We start from the raw sequence: 26,857 nt of genomic DNA on the forward strand, positions 1-26,857 counted from the left end.
ATCTGACTCACAGCCTCAATTAAATCACTATACTACTTTTGTCTCATAACACTTTCACAATTTGGTAGAGTTTTTTTTTTAGGTTTGACTTTAATCAGGGCTGAGGCAAACCTCACCTTAATCTCTTTTACATTACTTCCTTTCCCCATAAAGAACAGAAAGTAACATAATTTGATGGGAAGAAAAATACCTCTCCAAAGGAAAATGTGTTATATTTATGATGAATTGAAGACCATATATTAGATTGGACATTTCTAAAATATGAGCAAAATCTAGAATTTTTTTAAAAAGCTTGCATTTAACATGTGATCAACAGTTAATGGGTTGGTACATTTGCAATAAACGTGGCCTTCGTCAAATAATTATCATGTAAGATTTTAGTTCCCCCCCACCATTCCTGTTATAATTTAAAAATGGCTTGATCACTCTTTATTGAATAGTCCTTCTGATACTGTTTCGGGAACATGTAGTTACATTCAGTTTTGGAAAATCTTTATTTGAGAGCAATATGATTGTTTTCTTAAGAACTCAAATAGGCCGGGCGTGGTGGCTCACGCCTGTAATCCCAGCACTTTGGGAGGCCATGGCGGGTGGATCATGAGGTCAGCAGATCGAGACCATCTTGGCTAACACGGAGAAACCCTGTCTCCACTAAAAATACAAAAAAATAGCCAGGTGTGGTGGCGGGTGCCTGTAGTCCCAGCTACTCGGGAGGCTGAGGCAGGAGAATGGTGTGAACCTGGGAGGTAGAGCTTGCAGTGAGCTGAGATCGTGCCACTGCACTCCAGCCTGGGCGACACAGTGAGACTCTGTCTCAAAAACAAAACAAAACAAAACCCCAAATATCCAGAGTTCAGTGTTGTGGCCAATGTAAAGTTGGGTACCAAATTGATATATAGCAAAAGGTAAGAAGACAAGGTTTTATTTTAAGATTCATAAAATGATAAAGAATCAGGAAGTAAAAATTTATTTAAGAATATAGCTTAAATACGTACATATCCTTTACTGCTTTATGTTCTTGTGGTTCCTTTTAGGATGATAAAGTCATTTTACACTTCCACCATTTAATACTCATTCACTCATTTATTCATTATTCATTTGTTCTTTATCAATTTCATGCTCCCTTTCCAGTGTTACACTGGAGATAAATTCCTTTGTTTGCTGACAGTGCTTACTTAAGAGGACCTGACTACATTGCTGTTAGGCTTTCTATGCCTACTATATGATGGGAGTATGTTGCCTCTCTGTCTTCTTCATTCTTTGCTTCACTAAAATGCAAGCTCTTTAGCATTTAGTTTGACCGGTGCTCTTTATTTTTTAGTGGGAAGCCTTTAAGATTTCTTGCACAATTATTTATAAAGTGAGCTGAAATGGTATCTTTATCTTAATAGAGGTTTAATATTAAAACTGAGTTCTGTTTGTTCGAGAATCTCATTTTGAATAAGATGCAAATTGATCTTATTCCTTTGTAATATTTGTCTAGCTAATCAATATAGCCATTTGAAGGAAAATTCTACTTATATTGTATATCTAGTTACTTGTATCTATTACTGTATTAATCTATGTTTCTATACACAAATAACATTGCTGGGATATACACAGAAATTGCTATGAAAAAATAGGAACTGTTTCAGATGGGAGGGAGGGTTACTATTTTATACGTATGAGGATGTTTATTATGTACATATTATAGTATTTTAAAAGAAAACTAGTTAATATTCATGGATTTCATATTAATTGTGGTCTCATAAATGACAGATTTTCTATTTCTGCATTATTTTATATTCTTGTTTTAAACCATGAAAAATGTATTGTCTGATTATGTATTTTATAAGTAATGTTCTTATTAATAGTTCTCATATAAGAAGTATTTTCATGATGTTAAAACAACATGTTTAAAGTTAGTACTTTTTGGAATAAGTATACGTAATAGAAAAAAAAGATATATAGACGAGTTTATTAGTAAGACTGTTCATAGGACAATGATCTCTTTTTTTTTTTTTTTTTTTTTTTTGAGACAGAGTATCAATCTGTCACCCAGGCTGGAATACAGTGGCACGATCTTGGCTCACTGCAGCCTCCTCCTAGGTTCAAGCGATTCTCATCCCTCAGCCTCCCAAGTAGCTGGGATTACAGGTGCACACCACCACACCCAGCTAATTTTTGTATTTTTTGTAGAGACAGGGTTTCATCATGTTGGCCCCACTGGTCTCAAACTTCTGACCTCAGTGATCCACCTGCCTCAGCCTCCCAAAGTGCTGGGATTACCAGCATGAGCCACCGCGCCCAGCCTGATCTTTCAATCAAGTGCCCTATATACCTAGAGTCCTTCAAGGTAGCAAATGGATGGAAAAATATAATTTTAAAAAACACGGCAAACAAATCCTCCCTTTACACAAAAAGCAGCTGCAAAGGCCAATTGCAACATTGAGTGTGTGTATGCCGAACAATTTCTTCTGGGCATCATATAGCATATGTCAATAAAACCCTATGGCGGGAAGAGTGAGCTACGTAGCATGAGCATGACATAAAGCATTGCCAGATGGTACCTGCAAAAACTAGTTAAAATATGTTTAAAACTAGTTGCTTCAGCAGTGGTTACAATAAACATGGGACTGAGGGGATCTCAGTGAGCATAAGTCAGATAAACCAGTATCACAGACTATTAGTTTGCTCCAGTACAAATACCAGATCCTACAGGACATGTTGTTTAATGTTATGGTAGCTTATCATTGTGTTAGAATTCTCCAGAGAAACAGAACCAAAAGTGAGGGTGTATGTGTGTGTGTGTGTGTGTCCACAATTCCCTCTATTTTAATTTAATTTTTTTTATTTCAGTAGCTTTTGGGGCATAAGTAGTTTTTGATAACATGGTTGGATTCCATAGTGTTGAATTCTGAGATTTTAGTACACCTGTCACTGAGTGGTGTACACTGTACCCAGTATGTAGTCTTTTTATCCCTTTTGCTCAGGTGAGGTCAGTCTTTTGTTCTGTTCATGCCTATAACTGATTTGATGAGGCCAGTCCACATCGTGGAGGGCAGTCTGTGTGCACAAATTTTACTGATTACTGCTGCAGAAATATCCAGGATAATGTTAACCACATATCTGCATGCCATGACGCAGGAAAGTTGACACACAGAATTAACCATCCATTTTGGTTTTGCATGAACAAAATGGATAAATCTAATGGATATATGATGTGGGTCACCACCTTTGCATTTTTCAAGTCTTTGATGTTGATACTAATTTCTGCAGTTCATCCTAAAATTCATTCTTGCATAGGATTTTTCCTGGCTTCCACAATGTTCCTTACCCCACAGGTTTGAGAACCAGTACGAGGGCTCTTCTACTTGCCAATTACATCATTCTTATATAGGTATTTAAGAAATATTTACATTTTTAAGGGAAATAGCAGCCAGATAAGTGAACAGATCAGAAACACTGTGCAATGGATTTGGAATAAATTTATCTCCTGGTCTCCATAGCCCTCACTCTAACTGGAGGTTCATGACAGTATTACAGGTACTCTATCTTCAGTGTTTAAACCCTATTTATAACAGTCTTTTAAATTTCTGGGCATTCACCTTTCCCCAGTGAATAGTTATCCTGGCAAAATAGTGCAAGGACTCTTTAGGGAAGGGAAAATAGTTATTACATATATAGTTAATAGTGTTGGTCTTCCTCAGTAAAACCAGCCTTCCATTCAATCATTGTACTCTGGATTCTGTGAACTAATTTGATTGTCAAAACGAGTGAGAAACAATCTTCCATTGCAATGAACGATGTTGGCCTTCTGCTTACCATCATTCTATTTTCCACCAGTTTTGTAATTGAACAACATCCTTGTTTGTTATATCTACATCTTGCCCCTAGGAACACCATTTCCCAGTTGTTGCCAAAAATGCCTGTGGGTCAAGGCACCACGTGTAAAATTATAAATTTTACGTCTTTTATATCCACCTTCTGTTTAAGTACCGTCACCTGGCTTCTTACATTCCAGAATTCCACTGCAGAGCCCAATAATGTCCCACCTTTAACCAGGACTAAAGAACATAGCCACGTTTGAGCTCTTCAAAATTACCATTTCTCCTTTCACCAATGTACTTTTTCACTGTGTTAGGATTGTGTCCTCTAGACTCTCCTAGTCACATAACTTTCAGGCGGTGAGTTCTCAGATCTTATCTGGTAAATTCATTCTAATTTTACTACCATCCTCAGCCTCTGTCCCTCCTCAATACTTTGCCAAAAATGTTCCAGTATCTTTACTTCATTTCCTGTAGGCCATTATTGTGTGCAAACTTCAAGGAGTGATTCTAACATACATATTGGGCCAGGGCCAGGTGTTCTTACACAGATACTCAATTAAGATCATGAGTAAATGCTGGGTATCAATAAATTCTCTTTATATGAGTCTTTACATTGCTCCCCCACCTTAGTCCCATAAACTGAATTGACTGCTACATATGTAATCTTGTTTCCTGCTATAAATACTGGCTAGGCACTACATTTCCTGTGATGTATAATCTGTTTCCTCCTGATGCAGAATTATACTTCCCCATTCGAACTATACTGAAACTTCACCCTGGTTATTGGCCTGAATGCGTAGAGGGGCTGTAGGAAGGGATGTTGAGGAAAATGACATTAACTTGTAAGAAATCCATCTCAGATAATATCTATGTATGCCCTCCAGGCAAGGGGAGGAGAAACTTTTCTCAAAAACATTGGAGGGTGCTGCTTTTGACAGCCAGGAGGATTCAGAAGAATTTAGGGGTTCAAAATTCTTACGCTTATCCACTCAAGTGTCCATCCCTAGGATGTAGTTTCTCACATACTTTGTTTCGTATTTTCAATTACAGCCATTGCTTTGTCATAAATGTATTAAGGCTAGATGGTGTTTACAGTCCTACCACCTTCATAATTAAAATCTAGGTCTAATTTTTAACACAGTCGGCCTTTTAATTATAGGAGATAAGAATATCTTCAAACCCTGCCATTGAGGCCCTTAGGCTTTTATAGCTTGCCTTAGATTGGAGATGGATGCCCCAAGACTTATCACTTTCTTTTTTCCTCAAAGCTTCTAATTCAGTTAATAAAAGCTAGACCTCATTATAGTTCCATTGTCCCTGAAATATTAAAGGGCTACATATACATATTTCACCTTCCTCCTACATTTTATTCTAATTAACCTGAGGTGAAAATTCCTAGTACTTATGACGCATTTACATGCCGTGGATTATCACCACCTCAGCTACCACCAGAAATGGAATCTCTTGTTACTTTCATACCAGTGAGTAATCCAGCCCCCAAATTCTATTCTTAGAGTCAGCTTTCTGCTGCTATGCCTGATTTCAAATGCTTTAACCTAGTTTTCCCAGAAATTAGAATAGAAATTATGTGCTACTACTGTTATTTGAGACCATACTCCCATGTAATAGGAGTGAGGGAAGGAAAAATGAGGAAAGTAATAAAAAGATGCATTATTGATTCAGGGGTACAAAAGATAGTTTGATCTTCCACTTTCTTCTTAAAAGCCAAATAAACTAGGTCTTAAGACAGTTGGTCCAAATAAAGAAAAGCGAGAAATTTCTCCACCGGCTTCCCTAGCTCATTTGTCAAAGTTGTGCCTCTTGGGAAATGAACTCCCCACACTTCTACATTGCACATAATTGCTGTCTGAACAAGATTTCACAGCATCCCCATCTGGATGTCACATGGAAGTCCCAGAGAGAAGACGAGAGGTGTGTTGCACAGGTTTAAGACAAATCATTATCAGGTTAGGTCAGCATAAAGTCAGCCACAGTTCACACAAAGGTCGTTGTCACAGTGAAAGCTGGGACAAAAAACAAGGCCAGGGAAACCTGAAGTGATACAGGAAATGTGTCTGATATCTATGGGCTGGGCTATGATGATAAGAATAACTAAGAGACTTTATGTTAAGAGCCAAACTTAAGGAATTAGCTTGGTTGCAGAAACAGAAATCAATTTCACACTGACTTACAGAAAAAGGGAAATTTATTGACCCTACAAACAAATTTTATGATAATACTGGCTTCAGAAGAGCCATGATTCAGTAACTCAATGGGGTCATCAAAGATTCAATTTCCTTTTTTTTGATCTCTACTTGCTTTTCAGAGTGTTGGCTTCAGTCTAAAGTTGATGTCACACCTGATCTGAAGATAACACGTGACCTGAGTCTACATACTTGCTCCCCATTCATCAAGAATGAGAAAGCGTTTTTTTGTTTGTTTGTTTGTTTGTTTTGACAGAGTTTCCAATGAAGGTGTAGAGATTCAGGATATGCCTACTTCTTAGTAGGACTAGGAGCCTGGATGTAATGATTGGCTTAACCTAGGTCATATGATTTTTCCCTTTGGTATGTGAGTAGCATTATCCCTGGGAAAATATATCATTAACTCCCAACTAGGGCTGTTGCAAAAAAGAAGTATCCACATGAAGATGGAGGAAGGAAAACAAGAGTGATTATCCCAATCAGTAAGTTGTTGCTAGTTGGTAAAAATCAACTAAATTTAAAAATAAAAAACATCATAGAATGTGGATTTCATCAAATAATTAAGGTGTTAATGGGAGATAATTTTTTAAGTCTTATAATGTTTTAAAGGTTAGGAAGCCTTGGTGTGTAAGATGCACTGCTTTGGTCTCAATTTTTTAAAGCTCCAAAAAGTGTTTAGAAAATGGCTTCCATTTTGCGGAAAATATAAAAAATGAGAAACTCATAAATATTAATGAAACACTTTTTAAGTGAACATTTTCTACAGATCATGGAGGAGGTAATTAAATATAACAAAATAATTGCTTGCATCTCTTGCCCTTATGTTTGAACTTTCTCTGATTTTGAGACATATGAACAATTCTTATAATTTTTGCTCTACATCTTGTTTTCTTGTATTCTTCACCCTTCACCCCACCACAGAAATCTTAGGCCCCCCATCCTGACGTTGCATCAGATATAGTGTTTCTCGTTGCACTGTAATATTAACTTATTTAGATAACTCTACTGTTTTATGTATATTTCAAATAGCTCTTAAAATTTGACTGCCGTATCTTGCTCTTTGCAATTATCTTTTTATTGTCATAAAATTTGTCTCTACTCAATCTTTTTTGTCCTTATACCTACTGTTGAGATCAGATCTAATATAATACTACCTATTTATTGGGTTAGGCTAATAACTCTCCTTTCTCTTATCTTTTTAACAATGCCCCTAGAGTTACTGCCATTGGATTACAGAAATTAAGTGAATAAACTTCTTACAGTTTTGGCTAAATATTGCATCCTAACCTTGAAATTTAACCTTTGGGAAAAAAGGTTTTGCAGAATATTGTGTCATCAGATACATAAGCCAATCACTAAAGAGTTGAGGCTAAAAGTGTGCAGCTATTTGACTTTTAATTTATCTCTACATTTTACATTTATTATCCTTTATGTCTCACATTTTTAAAATGTTCATCACCTGCCATTTATTTGCCAAAGATTCAGTAAGACTTTTTCAGGCATGTTGTTTGATATTGGGAATGGAGTACAGTGAGGCCAAATTTTGGGAGAAAAGAGTGGCAGCAATAAGGAATACACATCCCCTCCTAGAATATCCCAATCTATTGAGGGAAGATAGTCATATTTTTAAAAAATTGAGATACGGTGAAAGTCGTGTTGATAGAGAATGGCAGTGCAGTTAATAAGTATAGTAATAGAACAAAAACTGTGCTTTAGGAGGATAGCCTCATGTTCACAAGGAAGGTGACTTTGAATGGGGCCCTGAATGATGAGCAGGCCTCATAAGGCAAATAAATAGTAACACATTTTATAATCAACAATAAAAATCTTGACTACTTTTCATGTTCTGAGCTTTCTCCTTTTTCCTCTGTCTTCATTTTTACCTTTCTTCTTCATCTGTCTCCCTTCTTCATAAAGTCAAGAAGAAAAAAATCTTGCTAGCAGGATATTCCTGCAACAAAGAAACTCATAGATAACTTCTAGACAAATGAAGTTCCCTACTGATCTGCTCCCTATAAGGCTGTCTTTTTTTATTCATTCTATCTAAAAATAGATATATTCACTGTCAGGGGTGGCTGATTTAACAAAATAAGCTTAGTAGGTACCATTACTTGAATCTCTTTATGATTTTTTTTTTTAGGTTCATACACATTATAGGAAAAGTCTCTTGGAAGATGAACTATTCACAACAGTGCTAACTTCAAGTATTTTAGTCCTTAGAACCAAGAATCAGAACGAAAATCTAACTTAACCTTTTACTACCTACATGCCATGGTGTATGTATATATATATATATTTATCTCCAGAGCACATGTTAAGTATAACTAGAAAAGCATTTGGATATCTAAAATTTACCATTATGTTCCAAAGTACCTTACTGAAAACTAAATGAGAGAGTATCTGTATAGTTGAACTACTCATTCTACTGAATACGCCTCTTGTACATATAGGAATACATGATAAAGGAATGTGTCAACTTTTCAGTTCTTCCAAGTTATTTTTTATAAAAAGATCATTTCTTTTGTGGTATTTTGGGGCTCTTAGGATAAAAACCTCATTTTTCTAAGGCATTTTCTGATCTTCACAAGCAAATAGAACTCTATGCATGGCTTCCAAAATCAGGATTTTAATATATATAATCATTATTCATTCTGTCATTTGCATTATAAAAATGATAATGTGTCAGCATATATTCATAGTTCTTCGCATAATGTTGCACTTCAATTACAGCATATTTTAAGTTTCAATGGAACTACTTGAGTTTTTGCTTTAATTCTATCGTTAAAATCCCTTGATATTTTAGGCATGAGTTGAAGTAAAACAAAATTTGTGCTTTTAGAGCTTAGATGTCTGTTACTGCATTAGAGGGTCTCTGTATTGTGTGAGATAGTTCCCAGTTTTTCCTCTGATCAAGCTGTTCTCCCAGAAGCCAGTGTCGATGCAGGAGGGTTGGGGGAGCAGTGGTCTGGAGACCTGCAATAAGGAAAGAATATGTTTCCCTTTGCAAAAAGAGTGTGCCTCAGTAAGATCCAAGCAAAAAGTCACAGCCAGCCTCAGAAGTGGATCCCTATTGGGGACTGATAAGCAGCTATTGAACCCTGCACTCTTTCTGTAAGTTTATTTTGCAGCTACTTTGAAGAGGGAGTTTATTTTTTAATTAATTCAACGCAATTTAACATATAACCTCTTACATGCCACTCACTAAGCTAGATGTTTTCAGCCATATGTAGTGCTTTGTGCATCTCTCAGTTATGCTTACTGTAACATGATTAATTGTCCACACATTTTTACCCATTCATTAAATAAGCAAGTATTGAGTACCACCTATTTTCTAGGTATTTTGCCAAGTGCTGAGAATGAGCAAGACGTAAAATTGCTTGTGTTTAAGCTGCTTGCAATATAGTGAAGAAGAAAAACACAAAACCTTATTATCTTAGAAGGTGCAAGATAATGATTTAGTATGCATGGCAGATTTAAGTACCCCTCTGTAAACAGTATCCAGGTTGGGAAAGTGAAGGATGACTTTCCCAAGTGGGAAAGGATCCAAAAGCCTTCCTTAAGTTCTAACATATTGTAGTTTTTATATCATTTAATTTGTATCATTTTAAATTTTACAATAATAGTTCTTTGGTTATTTACAAATGTCAATAACCATCTTTTAAAAAAAATTTCAGGTATGTATAGATTTGTGTGTGTGCTCTTTGTTTCTGATTTTTAACTTATTTTAATTATGGTCAGAGAACATGGTCTATTGGATTTCAATTTTTGGAACTGTATTAAGGTTTGCTTTTTAGCATAAATCTGGTTGACATTAAGAAGTGCTCTATTTATGTGTGAAAATAATATATGTAGGTACTCTAATTTCTCCCCTCTTAAATTATCTTGATTACTTTACAATCTAGCATCCTCCTCCAATTTTACTAGAACACACCTTGTCATGGTCACCCATGAGCTCTGTGTTGCAAATGCAACGTGCAATTCTCAGTCTTCAACTTGCATTTCTTAACTGCCACCTTGAACACAGTAGAACACTTCTTTTCGAATCACTGTTTTTGGTTGGCTTCTGGGACCCCACTCTCTGACTTCCTACATATTTCATTAACAGCTCCATTTTACTTCTTCTTGATTTTTATCTTCATGTCACCAGTATCTAAAAGTTGGACTACCCAAGGCTTTAGTCGTCTTTTCTTTTAAATCTCTTTTCCTTTCATCACCCTTTGGTGACCTCATGTGATCTCAATGTTTATAATACCACCTATATCCTAATAACTTTCAAATTTATGCTTCCAGGCATATTTTCCCCTTAATCTCAGATTTATTTACCTCTCTATTAGTTTTATTCAAATGCCTAATGGGCATCTTACAACTGACACTTCCACATGGATCTCCTAGTAATCCCATCCAAGCCACTATCTTGGTAATCGACTTTAACTGAAAAATGGTAACCTCTTACATAGATCCAAAACTATACAGTTGTACTTTATCAATTTCTTTTAACATACCACATTAAATCTGCTCACAAATTCTTTTTACCTTCAGACATATCCATATTCTAGCTACCTCTCAACACCTCTCCACTACTTCTCTGGTCATATTCATCTCTTTTCTAGACTTTTACAATAGCCCTTTTTATTGTTTTTCTGATTCTCATTTTAACTTCCTTCAGTCCCGTCTCTACATCTGGCCAAACTGGATCTTGTCTGCTTTCTACTAAAAAAAAACCCCACTGGCTTTCCATTTCATTTGAAGTAAAAGCTAATGTCTCCAGTTTCTAAAATAACCTACTCAAATTTAGATTATGTGTCTCCTCATTACCCTGACGTACTCTCCTCTGTGTCTCTCTCATTCAATCCACTGGAAAAAAAAAAAAAGCTGGATTTTTTGCTGTTTTTAAGCAATCTATGTATGCTCTCTTCTTAGACTTTGCTCTTCATGTGGCCTATTCTTGAAATACTCTTAGCCCAGTTAAACACATGCCTGACTCCTTTTTTTCCTTCAGGTCTTCACTCAAATGTTGCCTTAGTAAGAATTTACCTCATTCCCAGAGTAAAAAAATCACAACTTCACAACTTCTTCCCAGGTATATCTTACATCCTTTTGCTGTCTTTTCTCCTTAGCACTTACTGCTATATTACATGATGTATTTTATTAATCTTATTTAATTTTTGTACTCTCTATTATAATTAAAACTTCATATGGATAAAGAAATGTGTGTGCATTTTATTTGTACTCCTGTATTTTAAGTGCCAGCCTTAGTGATGGCATATAGTAGATACTCAAAAAATGTTTACGGAAATAATGAGTAAATGTCATATCGAGTTGTCAGCTGCACACTGGATACCTTACTACTCCTCAAATAGGTGGACTGAGACAGATTATTATAAGCAGATATCTACTATAGGTTGTTAAGGAATTTTGTAGTGATTGACATCTGTGAAAGAGAAGGGAACAAAGCAAGAATGGGCAAATAGGAAAGATGAGCTGCAATGCAATCTCAACAAAGGCTTCAGCCAACATCACTGGAAGGTTTTCTGTCTGGTGACTAACAGGCTAGGCCTTTCTCCTCTATATTTACCAGTTGTTGGGCTCATTTAAAAGAAAAGACTAAAGCCTTGAGTAGTCCAACTTTTAGATACTCTGACATGAAGATAAAAATCAAGAAAAAGTAAAATGGAGCTGTTAATGAAATATGTAGGAATACATATTTAGTGAGACATTGGTGAAGAAGCATGGACAGCTTAGGGCAATTTGCAGATTGGGATGAGAGCTGGGGCTAGCAGTCCAGCAGCACTCCCAGCAGCTTGGAAAAAAAGAATCTTTTAATCCTGAAAAAGGATTTTTCAGTTGTCTATTGTACTTACCAAGCATGCTATGGGCTTAAGGCTGTTTCTACTTCCTAGAAGGCTCTTCCTCTAGAGAACTGCACAATTAGCTTCTGTACCTCCTTCAAATTCTTATTCAGATGTTGCTTTCTTGAAATGACTACACTTTTTTTATTTTAAATTAAAATATCACCATCCAACAGCCACAAACCCACAGCTTCTAATATCTTCTAATATAGCATATTATTTGCTTAATTACATGTTAGCTGTTCATTGTCTCCAACTAGAAGATATGTTCCACGAATACAGTAATTTTTGTTGATTTGTTCAATAACATAATTGACAAATACTTAGAACACTACACATAGTATTTCAAATATTTTGGGAATGAATGAATTTCAAACTTTTTACTGACCTGACATTGTGATACATTGAATACTAAAAATTCCAGACAGTGATGATAGCCCTTTTAATTTGACTACTGTACAGGGAAAAATGAAGCAGAGCCTGACTGCCTAGAACAAACCTCCACTGCAGCCCTCTGACAAAATATTCCAAGGCCATCTTTTATAACAACTAGGAAGGAGATAAATCCTGCCTATTAGGATATCTAACAAGTTCCAGGTACTAACCTGGTTCTTTAAGGGTTAAAACAGATCTAACATTTCTTCATTTTGAGTATGATTGTACTACCATATTGTCTCAGGACCAAGGAGACTTGGGTAGGCTAACAGCCTATGTAAGACTGACATCAAGCTATATCCACCTTCAGCTTTTGCCCTGAGTTAGTGCAGGGAAGATGCAATGGAACAGAATGCCACCAGAGGGCACTGTGGCACCTCTTTGTGATTTTCAGTTTTCATATATGGGATTGCAAGAAAAGCTTGAGACAAAAGCTTTAAAAAAAAAAACAGCAATGTTTTGCTGATGTAGTTAATGGCTTTCATTCATTTTGAAAATGCATAGGATGATAAAGAATGTTATAAATTGTAACTTGGATAAAAAATGACAAAGCTATTAACAGAAATTTCACAGAAAAATATACACAAATATCTTTAAATATTATGAAAACATGCTCAAACTACCTTATATTTTTAAAATGCTAATTAAAATAGCATTGATATAAAACTTTTCACCTGTAAGATTTGCAAAATTGTAGAAGTTGGCCCACCAAGCAATCTTGTAGATTGTTGGTAGAAGCACAAATTAGTTTGATTCTTAAGGAAGGAAATTGGGCACTATATCTGATAGTTACAGATTCATTTGCTCCTTGACCTTCCTACACATACTTATAGAAATCTATTCTACAGATGTACATCTTATATACAAATTGATGCATACATAGTAATTTATTATAAACTCTTTAATAGGTAAAGGGGTTTTTTAAATCGTTTTGGGGAGAGTGCTGGTTAAATTATGGTATATCAGAAAAATAGAAAAATATAAAGCTGAAAATAATGAAGATGATGAAGATGCTTTTTATTTACTGATATAATGCTCCCCTAACTTTAAGTGAAAAAAGTAAGGCCCATAATATTGGTAAATCACTGAATTTTTTTAAAGAAGGTGGAGAATAAGAATATATGTATGGTCCTATTCATTTGTATTTCCAGAAGGAAATTTTGCAAGGACACACAGATGCCAATCAATGTGGTTTTGGTGAGGGTGGGAAATGGGAAGGATGGAGGCAAGTGTGAGAGTAATACTTTGTCCTGTGTACTATTTCCTGTGGCTTAGATTCATGATTCACAGAAATTCATTACCTAGTCACAAAATGGAATAAATGTTTTAACAGTTGTGGGGTCGAACTTTTGGCTGGGCTTTCAGAAAATGTTGGAGATTCAACTCTTTATTTTAAATCATTCAAATACATTAGATATACAGAGAAATATTTGTTGTCATAGTTAGCTAGTAACTACTGATTTTTCTTCTGGAAATCAATCAATTGTAGTGCTTTTGGCAACCTTGGAATGAATGACATGAATTTTCCAGCAAGGCTTCCCAGAGAAAAGTTACAAAAGTGACTGGAGTTTCCTTTGGGACCTCTTCTTCAGAGTTGTTCTACTCTCCACCATGCACCAGTTGTCACAGGCCGATCTGTCCTTTGAGAAAAGAGGATTGAAGTTACTGAACCCTTTCCTCACATTGTGACAAATTTATTATAGATATACACATTTGGCTGGGCTCAGTGGCTCACGCCAGTAATCCCAGCACTTTGGGAGGCTGAGGCGGGTGGATCACTTGATGTCAGGAGTTCAAGAACAGCCTGGCCAATATGGCGAAACTCCATCTCTACTAAAAATACAAAAATTACCCAGGCGTGGTGCTGGGTTCCTGTAATCCCAGCTGCTCGGGAGGCTTAGGCAGGAGAATCACTTGAACCCAGGAGGCAGAAATGCAGTGAGCCGAGATCATGCCACTGCCCTTCAGTCTGGGCATCAGAGTGAGACTGTCCAAAACAAAAAGATACACACATTTCTTCATTCACTTAATGTTTATTGAATATTAAGAACCTGGCTGTGAACCACCTTTTGAGCATACAAATCTGTCAGACGTAGCTTTTCCCTTCCCTCATAGTCATATAGGAAGCCAGGCATGATCTAAATCAAGCTTGTCCATCCTGTGGTCCACAGGAAGTGTGCAGCCCAGGACGGCTTTGAATGTAGCCCAACACGAATTCACAAACTTTCTTAAAACATGAGAAAACATGAGATTTTTTTGGAATTTTCTTTTTCTCATCAGCTATCATTACTGTTAGAGTATCTTATGTGTAGCCCAAGACAACTCTCTTTTTTTCTGGTGTGGCCCGGGGAAGCCAAAAGATTACCCACCCCCAGGTCTAAGTGATTTGTGGAGAGCTGTGTGCCATGGAACAACAAGAAGGGAATGGTCACCTTTTCTTGATTAAAAAGCTGGAGAAAGCCTTCAGATCATATCTCGTAGATTGTAAAATATGAGCAAGAGTTTTGTAGGCAAATCAAGGTTGAGATGTAGGAAGAGAAATCATTCTTAAGCGGAGGGAACAACCCTTATGAAAGTGCAGAAGTTTGAAAATACATGACCAATTAGAACAAGTGGTGAGAGCTCAGCATGACTGGAGCATATATGTGTCTGTTGATTTATTTTTATATTTCAACAGGAGAGCTGTTGCCACTTTTGTTAATATTATAGCCTCTAGGTATGCTATGCCATTTAATTTAACAAAACTCAGAAGAATGTATTATCTCTGTTGTACAGATAATGATACCAAGATTTATAAAAGCTATCTGTCTAGAATTATACATCTAGGTAGAGATAGGACTCAAATCTAATTTCAAACCCCATTAAGTATGCATAAGAGTGTTAGCTGGATCTCTTCCATTTTTCCTTTAGAGTCACTGTTACTTTTTCCATCCTATTCCCCTGGCAACTAGTCTGATGGAGTTCATTGACAGGCTCCAAAGCACTCAGGCTTCCAGTGAGGTTTGTCCCATAGGTAGTCTAGTCAAGAAACCAGAGGTAAGGGAGAAGATGAGAGGGGTTTTTCCTTTATCCTCAGACTCCCGTCTGTACTGCCATCTTATGCTACCTGTGACTCCCAAACTAGATCATTGCTCCTCTCCAAGAGGCCCTCTCTACATATCTGACTCTTAGATGTCAGTAACTGCTCCCTCCCCTCATCCCTGCAAGTCTAGAGGTGGTATCAACTCCATCATACCTTCCTTGTGGTTTCCCCACATACAGCCCACACTTTTATAAATGGGTTCTTTATTAAGCTCCATTCAAGTTACCCTAATTTGAAAGTGCCATCTGTTTTCACCTGGCAGAAGATCCATATTCAGGAATTTATTATCTAAGTGAGAACTGATGAAAGTTTATTGTGGCAGTAGCAGAAGAAATGAAGGTGATAAAGTGGATTCCAGAATGATCTGAGATTAGAAAGGGCTACAAGGAGAGAACAATATTTGCTCTTAAGGTTTGATTTACATAAAGCAATACTGGTGGGACTTTCTTGAGCCCTTCACATCGCACTGCATAGAAAAAACTCTTAAGATAAATGAGTAATAGCAAGATGAGACAAAATAAGTGGTTCCAAGCTTGACACTAGAAGACAGATTTCACTGCCTTTATCAAAATACAGGGAGCCACATGATTCATTCACAGAGGGTGTTACCAGGCATCAGGTGATGATCCAAGCAAGCAATTAATACCAAGTAGGTACAACAAGAGGTAAATGGGTACTCTGGCAGGTAGATCAAGAAATAGGTTTTATTGACCTGGTCAATCCTGGTTTTGAAGATTCAGATAAGCAGTGAGCATCAAAAAGGAGCTCAGCAAATTGCAGGATCTTCATCATGAATTCAGTTCAGCAACAAACTCCAAATCTTGGGGAGGCAGACATAGACAAATCAGAGACTGTACAAACCACAAGACTGCAACAGTGCTGCATCTCTTGCATTTCTAGAGTTCCTTACAACCACCCAGTTGTCTACCAAACTGGAGCAAGGCTAAAATACTAAAGGTCAGTAGCTCTATTTGTGGGCAGTACAAGACCCTACCTGGCACATTCCATTCATACAGGAGCCCTGCTCTATGGTTTTCGTCAAGCCTATAATTTTTATAATGAGGTCAAAGGGTCTATTTCCATAGTAGCAACACTCTGGTGCATTTGAGAAAACATTAGTGTTCTTTATCAGTGTCTCTCAAGTTGAGAAATATAAAAGAGCATAGGCATAAAACTAATGCAATTGCATTATCACATTCTGTTTCCTACTGAGATTCCTTTTCATGGTTAAAAAAAAAAAAAGGAACTCAGAAAATGAATTATTTTCAACATCAGCTTCTCTGTGGAGTTTAAAAATGTATTTTGATTTACAGTTTCCAAGGACACTATATGGAAAATGGCTTCCTAAATTAACACATCAATTACTTAAACCGAATGGATAGGAATGATTGCGCTCAAGTAATAACCTTTTATAAGGAAGATTTTATAGGAGATAAAATATAGATGGTCCCTTTGACTTATACAGGTGCTATATTAATCCCTCAGGTGTAAATTATAGAGGTGAAGAGTTTATGCTTCTTTCCTTTGTGTTGAGCATTCGGATAAATGAGTGTCTAATGTGACAGGAAAAGATAACATAATGAATATCTTATTGTGCTTCAAGGAACATGAAGAAATGACTGACACTATATTTTGTTCCAGGTAGAAGTAAAAGGCAAGCAGTTCCTGGCCCATGATATTCCAGTTAGAGGTGTCTGACTGACAGCATGTTGGCACCGAGGGAAGCGATGGGCTTCGGCTCCAGGTGAGTTCAGTATGACTGGGTTTGCTAGTTTCCATGACACAAGATGTGTGTTTTTTGGACTTTTATCTACAGAATTAATGATGTAACTTCATCAACCCTTTTACTCTTTCAAAATACGAAAACACTGCATTTCTTTAAAATAGTATAATTTTAAAATTCGATAGTGTCTTTAAGTCAATGCATATACTTTTTAATCCACCTAATTTCAAGTTGTAGAATAGGTAACTATGAATGGATTTCTTTCTGAACTGAGGATCAAAATACCTGAGCTAGAAGTAGAGTAAATGCTGAAACTTCATAAGAGTGAAAGCTGTTTGTTGTAATAGTGATCCAGAGTGGGAAACCAGAGTTATCGTTAAGCATTTCAACTGGCATATTCTTCAGTGCCACCTTAGTGGTAATCATCTGAGGGCCGAGTAACCCTTCAGGACCTCAGGTTTTGTCATTTCCAGAGTTAGGCAATAAGGGCAAGCAGATAATCCAATAACTCAAAAGACTCCTCGATTACCGGTCTTAAAATTACAAGAGGTAAGAACTCTGCCTCCGATTCCAGTTATGATCCACTCCGAGTCTGTACCTTCAGAAGTCCATAGCCAGAATATATTCATCACATCATGTAGAAACATTAATATGAAACTTTGGTAAACTGAATAGAATAACAGTTTAGGGAATGAAATATACGTATTATACAGCTTAGTTTTTAAAATGATTTTTATACGCTGTAAAAACTACATGGTAGGCCTACACATAACTTATGAGTAATTCACATGGAATCTGTCTTCCACAATTTCAAAGAATAGTAAAGAAGATAAACTCATCAACAGTACTAGGACAAATGCTATAAAATAGATACAAGAAACATGTAATAAGTATTTGGTCTATTTATCAAATACCTTGACAATCCCTCCTCCACAGCAATTCTGTATCTTGTGATTTAATGTAAATAAATAATTAGGAATATCTGAAAATATTTAAACAGAATTATGTTTTTATAGTCATTGTAATATCAGTGAAAGTTATAAATAGCCTGAATAGATACTTGTATAAAATTTATAAAATATTTTTTCTAATAGTAAAATTCTATGGAACTATTAAAACACATGCTTGAGAAAAATACTTCTGACATGAAAGAAGGAGCAGGAATATATTTAAATTTTAGAAATTGGTTTAAATTGTCTTTATAAGATAACTTTTATGTGTATATAGAGAAAAAAGATAAAAGGAAAGAGACCAATATAGTAATTTTTAATTCTTTTTAAATTTTTAACCTGTTCAAACAATGAATTTTTTTCTATAGGAAAAAAGTAACTTCTAATTTTGAAAATTGTCACTTAAATTGTTTCATAAAAATAGGATAGAAGAATAATGAGGTCCTGAAAAAATAGTCACCATATTTTCTAGAGGGATTAAAATCAAGTTATAATACAGAATTGGAGTAAAATTCTGTTTGTGTGAAAAGCATATTTAAATATATTTTTATTTTATACTAAGGAAAATTATAAATTCGGGAGAGTCAAGGTAGTAATTCCTATCTAGTAAATGCATAAAGTCCTTTAAAAGGAATGAAATTTGAGTAGGGACTTTAAGGGTAACCATACAGAAATGTGCTTTTAATAGTATTTATAATAATTAAAATTGACCTGTTTAAATGGAGAAACATACATATTATGCTCACTTATATTGTTCTACTTCATTTTGTGGAAAAGTATAAATAATACATATTTCATAAATTTAAATATTATATTAGTGTCAAGTGTAAGCAGAATAGCCATACTGATATACTCAATGCTGTCTTTCATCATATAATTAAACTTTAAAATACTGCATTTTTAATAAAAATTACAATATTATATAATCACAATAAGATTTTTCTTTATCAAATATTGAAAGTTACTTCTGTTTCAGTGCTTTTTCTGCAATTCTTTATTCAGTTTCAGTGACACATGAATGAGTTGTACATTTGTTTACATTGGAAAACTCAAACATACAAGAAATTGTTTTCATGTGAAAATGTCATTTTAAAAATAAACTCTGTAGAAATATTGTTAACAATCTCTTTCTCAGACTTCTCTGTTCTTGTCTTCTCCATAGACTGTGGTTTCCAGGTCCATTCTTGTCCTTTTTATTCTCTGTGTGTGTTCTATTTGAATGATTTCACTTACGTCCATGGCTTCGATATTCCCAATTCCGTGACTGTAACCAAAGCCACACTCTAACTGTGTACTAGATCAACATACCAAATGAGCTGCAGGTCTCCTAAACTGTTTCCAGTGCTGATGTCTGGTTTTTCCTTCCTCCCTTGAGCTCCCATTTGTGTAACTTCTTCAGGTAGATACCCCTGGAGCTCCCAGCCCTAAGGTGGGGTATTCCTATAGCTCTGCTTTATCTCATAGTACTTCTTACGCTCTGGTGTTTGTTTTGTTTTGTTTTGTTTTGTTTTGTTTCCTACAGATTGAGTATCTGACTCCTGAACTAGGTGGTTAGTGAGTATAACCTTGAGTATGAGCACTGTCCATTTTCTCTGGTGTCCTCATAATATTGTGACCCGTGTCATCCAAAATCAGAGCAGTACTATGGCAAAAGAAAACAGACCAGCTATAATTTCAAAATAACTCATATTCTCTTTTTAGAACATGATGTAGTACAAGTAGACCACATTCATCACATAGCTCTATGTAATTTTTTAAATTTAAACTTCCTAGGGACATCCTCCATAATTAATTCAAACTTATCCAGGCCCTGTCTCTTTCAGAAACCTCTTTAAAAGTGTTTTCTTGGCCAGGCACTGTGGCTTGAGCCTATAATCTCAGCACTTTGGGAGGCTGAGGTGGGCAGATCACGAGGTCAAGAGATTGAGATCATCCTGGCCAACATGGTGAAACCCTTTCTCTACTAAAAATATATAGTTAGCTGGGCATGGTGGCACACGCCTGTAGTCCCAGCTACATGGGAGGCTGAGGCAGGAGAATCGTTTGAACCCAGGAAGCAGAGGTTGCAGTGAGACAAGATCAGGCCACTGCACTTCAGCCTGGTGACAGAGTGAGACTCTGTCTCAAAAAACAAGTGTTTTCTCTTCTGGCCCTCTCCATTATCAAGTTTCAAAAAGCAAAATACTCCTTGATAGCAAGAGGTATAGAGGAAGGGCTGCCCAGGTTGACTGAGTAGGCTCAAGTTAACCTTACTGGTCCAAAGGGGCAAGTTTGTGAATATAAGCATTTTAATTGTTAATTTACTCTTGATAATCCTTCATCATTCTTTCTTCTGTTCTTCTCCCCCAATATGCACATCCTAAATGTGGGAGCTAACAAACACTAAGTGGAGACTGGAAGGATCACAGAGTTAGTGACGTAGTAAAATAGGTGTAGCGGACAGATATGGTATCTATTGCTTAGGCTCAAATATCTACTCTGCCATATATGAGTTATACAGACCAGAGCATATGAGTCTCTTCAGACCTCTGAGACTTAAATCATTTATTTCTTCTAAATTGTCTCTATTTTATAAATCAACTAGTGTATTTGTGAAAGCCTTTTACAAATATTTTATAAAGGTTTAAGCACTTTATAAGTGTGAAAACCACTTGATATTACCAAGTGAAATAATAGCTTACTAAAGCATCAAGTTTAAAGAAAATAAGTGGCTTCAAAAAATTAAGTTTTCTTCCAAAATGCAAATTGTGTATGTGTGTGCCTGTGTGTGTGTATATAGAGAGAGATGACTGCTACTGTATTAGGTGTGAAATTAACTTTGTTCTTTATTTTATTTCACCAAATACAAGGGCAGGTATCACTAGTCAAGTTTACAAATAAAATATTCAGATTAGTTAATATTCTAATAATAGTAGCAATGGAATTTTCCATGTTAATCATTTTTTCCACTTTATGGCATTGTGAGTCTGTCTTTGTTGTTGTTCCCATAGTAAAATATCTCTTTACTTTGTGTAAGTGATCTTTACATATTTGCAAAGAAAATTCCCTCCTTTTAAGTTTAATGTAAGTAGCCTGCCCATCAAATCAGCATTGTTCGATAGTTTATAAGGTGCTCTCTCTGTCCTTTGATAACAAAGGGAATTCAGTTCTGGACAAAAACTCAAGATAATGAGCTTGGCAACATAAAGCATCTTCCTTTTATGAAATCCACTCACAAAATAATGTGGTATGAAATTTAAAGGCACAGAATATTAAGATAGCATTGATTCATTGATCTGGAAATTAATTCTAACCATGTAATAATAATACTTTATGATCTGATATTTAAGCTGCAGCTAACATCATGTAGCAACAAAAGTTATTTAATATTGCCAACAACTGTAGTAAAGATGAATTTTAACGGTTGACATTATATTTTCTGGAGCACTACAATATTTCTCAAACTGTAATAAAATATTGAAAATGATCAGAAGATGAAAAGTTGTTCACATGAAGCAGAGTTCATTAGTCATTTAAGAATATATGCCTATAATACGTAAAAACAAGTTTTATGTTAGTTGTACCCAAACAACTTAGGCTTCCAAACAATATGTAGTAAAATCTGAGTGAATTAGCTTGCTACTCACCAACCTCTCAACTGCATTTTCTTCCCCTGTGTCCTTTATTCACATATCTCAACAAAATGCAAATGACATGAAAATAAGCTAGGGCTAGAAGAATGAAACTGACTCTGAAAAAGATGGCTCTCGATGACTAAAAGAGGCAATATTTCAAACAATATTAAGACTCTATGAACATTGCACTGCATTAGATGTGTGGGAAAAATAGATAGGTATTAATAATATACTTCTTGTAATTTATCCAACATAGGAGATGCATGGTGTATTTAGATACTAAATAGTATGTTATTATGTACACACATACATTCCTTTACATAACTATACTATTAGTGTTAGGTGCTAAAAGATAAGGAGAGATCAAACACCGATTGTTTTCCAGAAGACAGACTAGTAATTTGTGTTAAAGCAACTGAGAAGGCTTCTTGAGGAAAGCTGAATTTGATATAAATCCAATAGGGCAGATGTGTGGACTGGGAATGGCATTGCAGATGTAGGGAATAGTACATACAGAAATAGTGAATTTGAATGCAGAGGGCACTTAGGAAAGGACAGCTAGCAATGCTTTAATAATAAAGGGTAGTAATGGAAGTTAATACTGAAAAGAAAACACAGAGATTGATTTAGGTGGGTTTTAAGTGTTCGCCCAAAGAGTTCTTTATTTCATGCTCCTCCTCCAGCAGTGGATTTAGTTTACATTGTGTTGTACCCCCAGTGAAATCACAAGTCGAAATGCTTTTAAATATTCTAACTTAATATAGAAATACTCAATATTTTATACTGGTTAAGTATATAATGGTTATTACAAAATCTGTGATGTTTATAGCGGTGCTTAAATATCACAAAACTAATAAGCAAAATTAATCTAAGGCATATAAAATATAAACTTCAATGAACACTTTTTCATGCAATACCTAATTATATTTAATTTTCCACAACACTAATAGTTATAAGGTTACAAATCAACATTTCTTGAACCTATTAAAACTAATCTTGGTGTATTACAGGAAAGCTTTTTCCATTTGTAATAAATAAAATTCCAATTTATGATATAACACTGAAAATGTATAGCTTAAAATACAAATTTTATTTCAGTGACCTTTATCTTTCTAAAGAAATGCTAATGGGTAAACTATAGCTTTGATTTCTCAAAACACTTGCATATGTAGTTCTTTATTAAATTTTCTCTTGAAATCTTCACATTAACCCTAGTTAGAAATTTTGGCTTTAGCTTTCAACTATCATTTTTGTCAACAATAAGTCATACATATTTGAAGCTTGTAATTTTTATTTCTACCCTTTCTCAGTTATATTAATGATACAATTATCTTCACATTCAGTGAAATTTTAAATCACAGAGTTTGTTTTTTTCTTTCTCTTTTCTGCTCTTTTCCTTTGTTGTATGCATTCAACATGTATTTACTGAAAAAAAATACATCGTTCCAAGATCTGAGTCCTCTTTCAAAGCCTCCTTGATATCTTCCTTTTTTCTTTGCATATTCCCTGGCTTTATCCCCTTCAACACAATTTGGGCAACTACAACTAAAAATTTTTATGATGATGATCCCATTTCTGTCTTAATATCCACTATTTTTCCTATTTTATTGTACAGTTTCCCAGTAATTCTTCTGAGATGATTAACACTACCATACAGTTATTCTCAAAAAGTATTAATGTTTCTTTTGCTCATACTGAGTTTTTAAGGGCTTGACTTATGAAAATATTAGGTAAGTATAAGATAGATAGAATTTAGAAGTACAAGCCTGGAACTTAAAAGTTGGCCAGGTGCAGTGGCTCATGCCTGTAATCCCAGCACTGTAGGAGGACGAAGCAGGAGGATCGCTTGAGGCTGGGAGTCTAGACCAGCCTGGGCAACATAGAAAGACCCCATTTCTACAAAAACTTAAAAAAATTTTTTCTAGGCATGGTGCTGTACACCTGTACTCCCAGCTACTTAAGAGGCTGAGGTGGGAGGATCTCTTTAGCCCAGGAGTTCAAAGCTACAATAAGCCATGACCATGACACTGTACTCTAGCCTGGGTGATAAAGCCAGACCCTAACTCAAAACAAACAAACAAAAAAAAAGGGAGCTTAGTATATAGATTTGAGATTCTTTCTCACAAGTCATCATCTATCTAGCATTACAATGAAACAAAGATAAAAGGAAAAAAGGTGCTTAGAATAAAATTTTTTGAGACATGGACATTAGAAGTTAGCATAATGAGTGAGAGAAGGAATAATCTCAGTTTAGATATGCAGGTAGGTTAAGGTAGAAGAGTTTTTTTTTTTTTTTTAAATGTTGTCATCTGCTGAATGCTGAAAAAAATGAGAAGTACTGAAAAAAGAACACTATATTTAATATTACTGTTATAATAATAAAAACATGCTTTAAAAAAACTAATGTGAAGTGAAACAAATTTTTTTTAGTTATCCAAAACCATAAATCACTCTTCAGAGATTATTTATATAATATAGAACCTCCTTCAAGGTCCTGTGTGTAAGACCTTAAATACCAAACATTCAGCAGTCACCCTCCTGTTCCCTAGATCCATGCCTGGTGTAGAGATGACAGATTACCTTAAAAACTCGACTTTGACTATATTAAATATACACATTTTTGTTTTTCTGGAGAGGGAAATATGTGAATTTCTGTTTAGTAAGGCAACAATTTTATCTTACCCTGTAATAAGAACTTTCTCACATTTTAGGCAGCACACGGGCAATTACTGCCTCTCTGCAGTAGTATCAGTGATCATTGCCACTAAAAATTTGTAAGCAAATTGTAGATTTGTGATAATTTAATTTTGTACTGCCACAACCTGCTGTAACAGTTGAATAACACTGTCTGTAGTATATACTAGTTATAATATAAACACTGTAATATAGACCATTATATACCAGCTGCTAAAGTCAAAGGTATTGCTACTTGGTATTGACTATTTAGAAATTATAGTTAACATATTTTATTTGTGGAAATTTACAAATTCTATTACTAACACAAGAGATGATTAGTATTTCAGGCACTCTGGGTAGGAGTTGAAAGAAAGGACAGAAGGTGCTTCATTCAAACATATTTTAACATTAGTAGCAACAAATTTCATAAAAAGTAAAGATATGTGGTATGCCTATCCTTGTACTGAATCCCACAACACTTTAGCTTTCAAATATCTGTCAAAGGGTGTATCCTAATTTTTAAAGCAATTATTTTTAGAGATACAAAGGACAATAAGAACATCTAGGCTCTTTTCAAAACTCCTTGTGATAGCAGATGGTTTTTATTTCAAAAGCATGCTACATGTAACATGGGACCATGTTCCTTTTAAAAAGTTTCTCAACAGAGAACTTGGGCAAGGAAAGTGTCATCAGTGTACTGTATTGTTGAAATGACTTTAGGGATTTTGTAGCAACATGAGTTGTTATAACTTTAAAATTTGCTTTTATTTTTATAAATAGGAGCTCATGATCTAGTAATCAAATAGTATTATATTAACAGGCTTATAATAACAGCAACAGAATAATGGCAGCTTGTTTGACACTTCTCTATGCTATAGTCCTGTTCAATAGAGAAAGCAATGTTTAGCTCGTGTATCTGGTTCTTTTGGTGACTACCTTAATTGTTTTTAATTTAATATTCTTGTATTATTATCTTGATTTATCAACTTTAAACATTACCTAATAACTTCTATTATGATGCCTACATAGGAATTAGGACAGGTGCACCAATTACAGGACTCTTTCCCCACTATTCTCTCAATGTGTTGTTTCTGGTGAAATCATTATTTCCTATTTACATGATTATGACTACATAAATATTATTCTCTAGGTTTACATTTTTAGCATAATATATTTATTTTTCCTGAAGTTTATAAAGTTGTCAGTGATGATTTCAAATTTCAAATATACAAAATAATCAAAATATTTTAGTTCCATCCTTCATATGTTTAGATTTCACTCCTCTAGCCTTTCATCCTTCTGCTCCCCTCTCATTGGTTGCTCTCTAAGACTCCCTGTCTTTGTTTTTCTCTGTTGGACTTCTTGTTCCTAGATTGCACTTCATTCTCCTTGATTTCAGTACCTCATATTTACAGAAGTACAACTTCTAGTAGCTTTCTAAAAAATATGGCACATGAGAAGTATACATTTTAGATGCATACTTGTCTTCAATGAGCTTACCTCCACCCTTCCATCTGATTGAGCATTTTCTTGAGATTTTAAGTTGAAGATTATTCTTGCTCACAATTATGAAAAGATCACTTTGATGCCAGCCTGATTCCCTTTTTGTTTGTAGGTGACTTGTTTTACTTTTTAAATTGTTTTGTTGTATGTTTTTTCTTTGTAGGAAACTTTTGAGCATTTCTGAAATTCTTGATATACCTTTGTGTAGAACTGATTTCATTTGGAGATCGTTTTTTTTGTGTGTGCTCAGAAATTTTCTTCTATAGTTTAATTGATAATTTAGTCTTATCAACTGTCACAAATCTTTTTTTTTAATGATTAATCAGCCAATGGACCTTCTGCATTGCTCTCCTCTTCCTATCTTTTGTCATTTTCCATCTCTTTGTGTCTTTGTTTTAACTTTTGATAGATTTTCTTGATTTTTGTCTTCCACTCTTCTATTCATTACAATATTTTATTTGAAAAAAAACTAACAGAAAGGGAGTAAAAATATATAACACCTATTTTTTACCCAGATTACCTGTAGAGTTAACATTTGTCTTATTTGCTTCCTTTTTCTGTACATACACACACACACACACACACCCCCCCCACACACACACGCACACGCACAGAGTCCTTTTTTTTTCTTAGTCATTTTATGTTACATGGTCTTTCACTGCTAAATATTTCAATGTGTATTTTCTAAGATAAAGATAGTCTTACTTACCTACGGTATGGTAGTAAGATTCAGTAAATGTAACATTGATAAAATACTTTGATGTAATATACTGCTAGTACTCTAATTGTATCAATTGAGCCAATTCTTTATAGCATGATTTTCCTGCAGTATGGGGTCCAACCTAGAATCATGTATTGCAATTAGTTGTCCCCTTCAATCTGCCTTTCACGACAATGCCATTTTTTAAAGATACAATTCCCCCTGTTTTTAATACAATGTTCTTGTTTTTGGTTTGTCTTATGTTCTACTGTTTTTTTAAATTTTATTTATCATACTTTTCCAATAACTTTT

General features: G+C 35.0%; 1 protein-coding gene across 30 annotated transcripts in view; it reads left to right on the forward strand.

Annotated features, from left to right (window-relative positions):
* The window catches only part of PTPRD (protein tyrosine phosphatase receptor type D), a 2,309,169-nt gene that overhangs the window by 652,442 nt on the left and 1,629,870 nt on the right, over window positions 1-26,857 (forward strand). For all 30 annotated transcript variants that reach the window (XM_054519906.2, XM_054519907.2, XM_054519902.2 and 27 more), the window contains exon 4: window positions 17,021-17,123. The gene's annotated coding sequence lies outside the window, so the exon portion shown is untranslated. The remainder of the gene's footprint in view (window positions 1-17,020; window positions 17,124-26,857) is intronic.

The sequence above is a fragment of the Pongo abelii genome, chromosome 13 (genome assembly GCF_028885655.2).
Source record: "Pongo abelii isolate AG06213 chromosome 13, NHGRI_mPonAbe1-v2.0_pri, whole genome shotgun sequence".
In the NCBI taxonomy this organism is placed as follows: Eukaryota; Metazoa; Chordata; class Mammalia; order Primates; family Hominidae; genus Pongo; species Pongo abelii.